General features: G+C 44.8%; 1 long non-coding RNA gene across 2 annotated transcripts; it reads left to right on the plus strand.

Annotated features, from left to right (window-relative positions):
- The first annotated feature begins 3,690 nt into the window (after nucleotides 1-3,690).
- Nucleotides 3,691-7,735, plus strand: LOC123077849 (uncharacterized). Of its 2 annotated transcripts, none has more exons than XR_006436850.1 (3): nucleotides 3,691-4,834; nucleotides 5,963-6,086; nucleotides 6,837-7,735. It is a non-coding gene; the product is annotated as an uncharacterized lncRNA (long non-coding RNA). The 2 variants fall into 2 exon arrangements; XR_006436849.1 differs by having other exon boundaries at nucleotides 3,691-4,162; nucleotides 4,588-4,834; nucleotides 5,963-7,735.
- The last annotated feature ends 1,991 nt before the right edge of the window (nucleotides 7,736-9,726 follow it).

Below are 9,726 nucleotides of genomic sequence, written 5' to 3' on the forward strand. Positions count from 1 at the left end.
TGCCAACGGAGCTGACCGAGCTCCAAGCCGCCTCCACTGTTTGGAAAAAGCCATCGGGCTTTGGTCAGAAAGCCTCGAACCGGAATTGTTTACCATACGCGAAGTCCACATTAAGATCCAGGAGCAAGGGACAATGGTCCGAGATCACCGATCCCAAGGATGTGAGCAAGGCTGCTGGTATAGGTCATCCCAGCCATTGTTGAGGAAATCGTTAACTAGTAGCTGCTCGGTTGGCTCGCGAGTAGGGGATTAATCGGCTAATCGGCAAGTTAATCAGCCATTTAATCAATTGATCGGACGATTTTATAGTTTATCGGCTACTCGGTGACCCTACAAGTAGGGATTAATCGACAAGTTAACTAGTTAATCAGATGAATTCTTGAACGGGGATCCCAGCTGTTTGAGGTGAATACATGGTCTATTTTCTCCATGGTTGGGTGCTGTCGTTCGTTTGACCATGTGTATTGGCGGTCGTTCAGGTACAACTCCTTTAGTTTGAGCATATTCATTTTCCTCCAAAACCTGGCCAACATCTGCCGGTTTACCACGTCATTGTTCTTGTCTTGCGGGTTGACCACCAAGTTGAAGTCTCCCACTATAGCCCATGGGCCCGCTTGCAAGTCACGAATGTCCACCAGTTCCTGTATGAACGCAATCTTGGAGTCGTCTACTTGTGGGCCTTATACGCCCGTCAGCCACCAGTGTCCACCACTCTTCGGTTTTACCAGGGCAGAGATTGTGTTTAATGTGCGATGCGGGTTCGAAAGCCCCACAACAGCCTCATCCCATGCGATTAATATACCTCCACGAGTCCACACAGTCGGCAGATAATAGAAATTTTCCAATTTATTGCCAAGGCAATGCCTGACGATTTTAGATGTCATGGTTTCGATTTTTGTCTCTTGGTAGAAAACAATGGTCGGGTTCGCCGCCGCAACCACCTGGAAGATTGCACTATGTCGTGCAGGCGAGTTCAGCCAGCGCAAATTCCACACTAGCAGTTTGTAGGGCTGCGTATCCATGGATCTATCCTACCATCTGCAAGGCACGGGCACATCATTGCCTCGCATCTACCTCTAGCACCTCCTCATGTAAAGAAAGGACCGTTGCCTCCCATCCAAAGAGAGCTAGGATCGTGGCGACGTGGCTGTCGTTCAGCGGCTTTGAGAACAGTTCGACATACATTTGCAATGCCTCATCGGTGATCACCTCCGCCTCATTCTCCAAGCACAACTTGCGTATGAGGACATGCCGCTACTTGGAGCCCGCCGAGCGCCTGCCAGGTCCCTTTGCCAAATGCACACTTCTCCTCGGGCTGGACACCGGTGGCCGCTTTTGCCTTGGCGTCCTCTTGGCCGCAGGCGGCACACAATCCATGGGCTTGGCCAGAATTGGGGTCAGGGTCCATCGCACCTCAAAGTAGAACGTGTCCACTTGGTCCCGTGTCACTATGGCGGCTAGCTAGGTGGGTGTATGCATGTCGTCCTTATCTGCAACATGCAACGGAGGGGTAGCATTGGAATTGCCTGGGAGACTAACCCAGAACGCAGTCCCATAAGTCTTGCATGCATGGCCATGATCTGCCAATTCCGAGCCTTCGCGCGTCCCACCCTGATCAGATTCGGCGATAGAAAAATCCACCCCATCCCGTCTTTCCACACTGTTATTAATTTCGTCGAGCGTAATCTCCTGTCGTGACTAGCATCTGGGGTCTATGGCCGGATCGGTCGGCCGGGTTGATCACCCACAAGTATAGGGGATCTATCATAGTCCTTTCGATAAGTATGAGTGTCAAACCCAACGAGGAGCAGAAGGAAATGACAAGCGGTTTTCAGCAAGGTATTTTCTGCAAGCACTGAAATTGTCGGTAACAGATAGTTTTGTGATAAGATAATTCGTAACGGGTAACAAGTAGCAAGTGTAACAAAGGTGCAGCAAGGTGGCCCAATCCCTTTTGTAGCAAAGGATGATCCTGGACGAACTCTTATATAAAGCAAAGCGCTCCCGAGGACACATGGGAATTATTGTCAAGTTAGTTTTCATCATGCTCATATGATTCGCGTTCGTTACTTTGATAATTTGATATGTGGGTCGACCGGTGCTTTGGTGCTCCCACTTAGATTAACCCCTCTCGCAAGCATCTGCAACTACGAAAGAAGAATTAAGATAATCTAACCATAACATGAAACATGTGGATCCAAATCAGCCCCTTACAAAGCAACGCATAAACTACGGTTTAAGCTTCTGTCACTCTAGCAACCCATCATCTACTTATTACTTCCCAATGCCGTCCCCTAAGCCCAAATCATGGTGAAGTGCGATACGTCTCCAACATATCTATAATTTATGAAGTATTCATGCCATGTTTACAACAATTTTATATGGTTTTGGTATGATTTGCATGGAACTAACCCGGACTAACGCTATTTTCAGCAAAACTACCGTGGTGCTGTTTTTTGTGCAGAAATGAAAATTCTCCAAATGAGCTGAAACTTCTTGACAATCTTTTTGGAACAGAAGAGGCACTAGAAGCTTTGTGAGAGGGACAGAAGAGCCACGAGGAGGGCACAACCCACCAGGGCGCGCCAGAGGGGCCTGGCTTGCCCCGGTGGGTTGTGCTCACCTCGGGGCCCATCTTTGCGTGAAACCAACGCCAAAAAATCCTATAAATAGAGAAACCATCAGAAATAACCCTAGATCAGAAGTTCCTCCGCCGCAAGCCTCTGTAGCCACGGAAAACCAATCTAGACCCCGTTCTGGCACCCTGCCGGAGGGGGAAATCATCATCGGTGGCCATGTTCATCATGCCGATGGCCACCATGATGACGAGGGAGTAGTCCACCCTCGGGGCTGAGGGTTTGTACTAGTAGCTATGTGTTTAATCTCTCTCTCTCATGTTCTTGAGATGTCATGATCTTGATGTATCGCGGGCTTTGTTAATATAGTTTGGATCATATGGTGTTCTCTCTGTATCTTGTTGTGAATTGAGTTTTCCCTTTGAGATTTCGTTTTTATCGGATTGAATAATTTTATGGATTTGAGAGCACTTGATGTATGTCTTGCTATGAATACCCGTGGTGACAATGGGGTATCATATTGATTCACTTTATGTGTTTTCGCACTGAACTCGCAGATTCCCGAGGTGACATTGGGGTAATCTATGCATAGGGGTTGATGCATGTTCTCGTCTTTGTTTCTCCAGTAGAAATCTTGGGGTACTCTTTGAGGTTCTTTGTGTCCGATTAAGTATTATGAATCTGAAATTGTTTGATGCATATCGTATAATCAAGTCACGGATACCCGCGGTGACATTGGAGTATCTAGGTGACACTAGAGTTGGTTGATATGTATGATATGGTGTTCTTTTAGTACGAACTATTGGTTAGATTGATCAAAAAGAATAGTTTTGAGGTGGTTTCGTACCCTACAAACAATTTCTTCTTGTGTTCTCCGCTAGATAAGAACTTTGGAGTGATTCTTCATCGCACGTGAGGGATGGTTATATGATCCAATTATATTAGCATTGCTGAGAGATTGCACTAGCGAAAATACGGACCCTAGGCCTCATTTTCAAGCATTGCAATACCGTTTGTGCTCACTTTTGTTACTTGCTACCTTGCTGTTTTTATTGTTATTTCTCCCTCTGTCCGGGAAAGCTTGTCCCCGTGGCGTTTTTGCAAAAATCCCCTCGAAGAAACTCTGACCGAACCCGCAGTCCATCGTCCCCTTCAACAGCTCCGCTTGTGCTGCTCCACCGCTCCCCCGCGGCACCGGCGACACCGCGCAGCTCCACCACGCCGCTCCGATGTGCCGTGCAGCTTAACCACGCCACTCCGCCGCAATCCGCGGCTCCACTACGCCGCGCTGCCGTGACCCGCAGCTCCATCGCTCCTCCCATCCTTGCCCGTCGATTTGTTCCCTAAAATACTCACCTTTCCCCATCCCTGCCCGCGACGAGGCCGAATGTGTACCACTCCAGCATCCCCGGCACGGCGTCCAGCCAGAGGAAGAGGGAGTTGTGGGCGGCGGCGGCGGACTCTAGCCCTCCACCAGCGCCTCGATGTAGGTGTTGGAGCCGCCGGCAAAATTTCAAACCGGGAAGAGCAAAATCTCACATTTCCTTTTCCGGCAGAGACAAAGGCAGCTCTCCCCTCTTCATAGGGTACGCGCAGAGCACACACCACTACAGGCTCTCTCCTATGAAATCTTGTCTAGCTAAATTTAATGGTCTAGCTGCTCCCTGCTCAATTTTTGTGCCTGTGGTGTCTGGAGTCTGACTTGAAGATCAGATCCAGCTCCATAATTTCCAGTTTATAAAATTTCACTGAATTTTACTGTATGAGACAACCTGTATAATTTTTAGCTCCATAATTTCTAGTTTGTAGAGCTGGAGGTCAGATTCAGCTCCATAATTTTATTTTATTTTACTGAGAGAGGTAATGTACTCCCTATCTCAGTTCTTCTGTTGCATGGCCATTCCTTAAAGAAACATGACACAGCAAAATTTAGATGAACATCCTCAAGACCTTGTTCTTATTCTTATTCTTTAATCTAAATTACTCACTGAATTTTTATTCTTATTCTTAGTGTCAAAATTCAGAGTTGGGAGCAGTTGTTGTTGACTAAAGGTTATGCCTCCAATGCCAAGATTGACAGAAGTAGTAAGAGTAGAAGAAGATTACCGTATGCACTGAATTATTTTTGACAGTAGTTGTTGTTGACTAAAGGTTAAACCATCGACCAATTCACATTGCTGGCGCCGCTGTCCCATAGAAGGTCAACACAATGCACATCTCCACCGCTCCACCGCACAGCTCCATCTCTCCTGCATGTGGTCAGTTCAGTTCCACTATTTCCCCCATTCCATTACAATGTTAGTGTTGATGTCTGTTGTGTTTACTGAAAAAATAGTCTTTGGTGTGATGTCTGTTGTGTTCTCCACTGAAAAAAGTAATCAGATTGTAGCACTGGAGTAGTCACAAGTGCCATTTTTCCAAATTTGCACTAGAGTAGGCATGTGGTGCTGCTATGTGTGTTGGAGTAACAACTCTGTAATTGTATGACACTGAATGTTTTGGTCAATTGAATGTTGATTGCTTGCATCATCTACTTTGAATGATTTAACACTGACAACTTCAGCATCTATAGACTTTGTGTTGTGGTAGCAGCTAAAAACCCTACATCTTGTCTCTCTATTTTTTGAAGCCGTTGTTTCAATTGTTACCGAACCTTGTTAAGTTTTAAACTAAATGATTACTAGTGCATCTAGGAATCATTTAAGTTCTGCTGCTATATGAAGTGGTGCTACTATATGACCATGTTGGAATATGCATTTACATAGACTGACTGATGGCCCAACATATTCTTGACTTTGTTACTGTATTTATCTAGAGATGGGAGTATATCACCATGTCCTGACTTTGTTACTCTTGCACTCACCTATGCTGCTCTTGCACTGATTTCAGCTCCCTCTCTTAGTTGTTCTGTTGCATGATGATATATAGATAGAAGTTGTTCCCTGTGGTCCAAATAGATCTGAGTAGGAAAATGATCTGAGGCCATTGAGAACAGTGATACTCTGGCTGATCATTACTGGTATAAAATCAAACTGATCACTATTGTTATCAAATCAAGCTGATCACTATTGAATTTTATGTATAGTACCCAATTTTCTGAAGCTAGCAGCAACAAGTTAGATAGAGAGAGAGGGAGAGAAGTAAAGCAAACAAAAATTCAAATAATTTTCTACTCTATCAAGTAAAGCAAGCTGTAGAGATGTCATCCTCACAGTGTTGTTCCTTTTGAGAGATTAAAAGTACTCCTTGTTCATTTTGGCAACTAGAGGTTTAAAGGTTTCATGAATACTTAATGTTCTCTGGTGCTATACTTAATGTTTTTATCACTTTGCTAGCATCCACAAATTTATGTTTCATGTTTGATTGTTTTCTTTTTTGCTGTGCAGGTGAGCCCACCCGTTGCTTTCAATGCCACGAGCATGAATGAGCTAAGAAAATGGAACGAACAATACGACAAAGGTGGCAGCAGGAGTATATCACCATTTGGGTTCGGCAGCTAACATGATTCCGGTAGCAAATTTTCCACACTGTACCAATGTGCTCTTATTTAGCCATACAGACTGAAAATGTTTTTTTAAAAGAGACTTAGAATGTTGGAGCGACAACAGTAACTGTTCTTGATCTTACACAATTGCAGCGATATGCTACTCTGCATCTAATTAGGATTGTAGACTTTGCATGAACGATGTGCCAGGGACATTGAAAAATAAGTAAATTACAGGGGAAATTAAATTAAGCTTTTATCAAGAGATCACCATTCAAGTTCAAAATGAAAAAAGACAGTCTCTCAAATTCAGAGATGACAAGTGTTTATCTAAATTTGCAGTAACTAGTATACCAGTTCTAACAATGTTTAATTTGTTTGCCAAATTTGTTGTAATTCAGTTAATTCAATTTGAAAGGTCTTGTGCACTGAATTTTAGAAGTATTGCTTGTCAAATCAGTGTGTAGAAATTTTAGGCCCATGTCTAGAAAATCATGTTAGTACAACAATATTCATCTTGTTTTCAGTTTTAGCAGTAACACTTTTCCATTTTAAGCTTTAGCTAACTGAACATGCCACTGTTGCTCTATTGATCTGCTATAAGTCTTGTACTGCTGGTGCTATTTCTTCTGCAGTCCATCTGCTTCTTCACTTTCTGGTTGTTGTACTTCTTGATCTCCTACTGCTACTCCCTCTGCTTCTTCATTCTCTGGTTACCATTGTTGAAACTAATCTCCTGCTGCTACTCCCTCTGCTTTCTGGTTGTTGAAATTCAGAATTGTCGTGCCGCTGCTGCTTCAATCTATGGCTCCCTTTGCTCCTCGCTCTCCTCCCTTTGCTCCTGGTCCACCACCGCCATGCTGCTGCTTCAATTCAACAGAGGAGGCTGCTGATGCTGCCAATTAACAAAGGAGGCGATGACACCGCTGTCGCTGCCAATCAACAGAGGGGGCGAGGACAGCCTGCGGCGGTGATGGGCGAGGGGACGAGGAGGGGCGGCGCAGATTGGTAGCAATGGCGCAGGTGGGTGGCGGCGCGCTGGGCCCTACGGCGACTGCCGGCGGTGGCTGGAGCTAGTTCCTACCGCGGGCGATACTTGGGACGAACGTGGCGGGCGAAGAACTATCGGTGGTCGTCGTAATTGATGACGGGATCGCGGGCAGAGCGGACCGGCAGGTTCCATGGCTCCACCGCCGCCAGCTACACCTGCGCTGCGGGGTCGCCGGGGACGGGGACGGGGAGGAGGATGAAGCAGAGGGGGGCGGGGCTGTGATTAATAGGGCGGCAAGGCGAGGCTCAGGGATAGCGCAGGTGGGCGGCGTTGGCGCTGGTGCGCGCGGGGGGCGTTGGGCCTTACGGCGTCTGCCGGAGTTGGTTCTTGCTAGCGGGGCGCAAGCGAGGGTGGAAGGAGGAAGAGGGGGTGATTAGCAAGGGGATTGAAATCGTGAGTTTTTTTGCAAAAATGAAAATGAACTAACCCTTGGACAAGTTTTCCCAGACGGAGGGAGTATTACAAAAATCATTATCTACTATCCATGCTACACTTGTATCACCATCTCTTCACCGAACCAGTGCATCTATACAAATTACCATTGTATTTGGTGTGTTGGGGACACAAGAGACTCTTTGTTATTTGGTTGTAGGGTTTTTTGAGAGACACCATATTCATCCTACGCCTCCCACGGATTGATAAACCTTAGGTCATCCACTTGAGGGAAAATTGCTACTGTCCTACAAACCTCTGCGTCCGGAGTCCAATATGAGTCTACAAGAACAAGTTTTGTAGTAGACATTAAAGTGTCATGTAGTCGACGTTCACATAACACCACTAGAGGAAAGACAACATACATCTCATCAAAATATCGAACGAATACGGAATTCACGTGATTACTTATAACAAGACTTCTACCATGTCCTCAGGAACAAATGTAACTACTCACAAAGTATGTTCATGTTCAAGATCAGAGGAGTATTGAATATAATAGGATCTGAATATATGATCTTTCACCGGATAAACCAACTAGCATCAACTACAAGGAGTAATCAACACTACTAGCAACCCGCAGGTACCAATCTGAGGTTTTGAGACAAATATCGGATACAAGAGATGAACTAGGGTTTGAGAGGAGATGGTGCTGGTGAAGATGTTGATGGAGATTGAGCCTCTCTCGATGAGAGGATCATTGGTGATGACGATGGCTTCGATTTCCTCCTCCCGGAGTGAAGTTTCACCGGCAGAACAGCTCCGTCGAAGCCCTAGATTGGTTGTGCCCAGGTTCCGCCTCGAGACGGCGACGCTTCGTTCCGAAAGCTTCCTTATGATTTTTTTCCAGGTAAAAACCCTTCATATAGTAGAAGATGGACACCGGGGACCTGCCAGGGGGCCCACAAACCCTAGGGGCGCGCCCAGGGGGGTAGGGCGCGGCCCCCAGGCTTGTGGCCACCTGGTGGGTCTCCTCAGGTATTTTCTTCGCCCAATATTTTTTATATATTCCAAAATAATTCTCCGTAAATTTCAGGACTTTTGGAGTTGTGCAGAATAGGTCCCTCAGATTTGCTCCTTTCCGGTCCAGAATTCCAGTTGCCAGCATTCTCCCTCTTCATGTAAATTTGTAAAATAAGAGAGAAAAGGCATAAGTATTGTACCATAATGTGTAATAACAGTCCACAATGCAATAAATATCAATATAAAAGCATGATGCAAAATGAACGTATCAAATCCCCCAAGCTTAGACCTCGCTTGTCCTCAAGCGAAAGCCGAAATCGATAAATATGTCCACATGTTTAGATATAGAGGTGTCGATAAAATAGAATACATACATGAGGACATCATGATCATCTTTAGAACAGCAACATGTTGTCATATAATTTCTTATGCTAGAGTAACAATTCGTTCATAGAATTAGTAACTTTATTGAAAACTAACAAACTGTGACCTCAGTCATTGAAGCAATTGCAATTTATCGTAATATCAGAAAGAGTCAATGTAAGAGCTTTTGTATAGCAAGCTCACATACTCAACCATCTTCTAGTCTTTCACAATTTTTAACACTCATGGGATAATTATGAGTTCAAAGCCTCAATCGAACACAGAGAAAGATAGGCGCTTATAGCTTCGGCTCCCAACCTTTTACCTCAAGGGTAATGTCAACAATAATACTTTATGATAATATATCTGGATCTTTTCCCAACACATAGTGCTTGCCAAAAAGAAAAGGTGTAAAAGGAAAGGTGAAGATCACCATGACTCTTGTATGAGGGTAGAAGGTAAAAGTAAAAGAGGTCCTTCGCAGAGGGAAGCAGAGGTTGTCATGCGCTTTTATGGTTGGATGCTGCTACTTCTTGAGCTTGCGTTGATTTTTCCCTTGAAAAGGAAAGGGTGATGCAGCAAAGTAGAGATAAGTATTTCCCTCGGTTAAGAACCAAGGTATTAATCCAGTAGGAGGCACAAGAAAGTCTCCAATCTATGTACCTGCACAAACTAACAAACACTTGCACACAACGCGAAAAAGGGGTTGTCAGTCCCTTCACGGTCACGAACAAGAGTGAGATCTAAAAGAGATAGGTATAAAAGATAAATAAAAGAGCAAACTAAGGTAAATATAAATAAATTGCAGCAAGGTATTTTTGGGTTCTTTTATTTATAGATCTGAAAATATATGATGG

The sequence above is a fragment of the Triticum aestivum genome, chromosome 3D (assembly GCF_018294505.1).
Source record: "Triticum aestivum cultivar Chinese Spring chromosome 3D, IWGSC CS RefSeq v2.1, whole genome shotgun sequence".
Lineage (NCBI taxonomy): Eukaryota > Viridiplantae > Streptophyta > Magnoliopsida > Poales > Poaceae > Triticum > Triticum aestivum.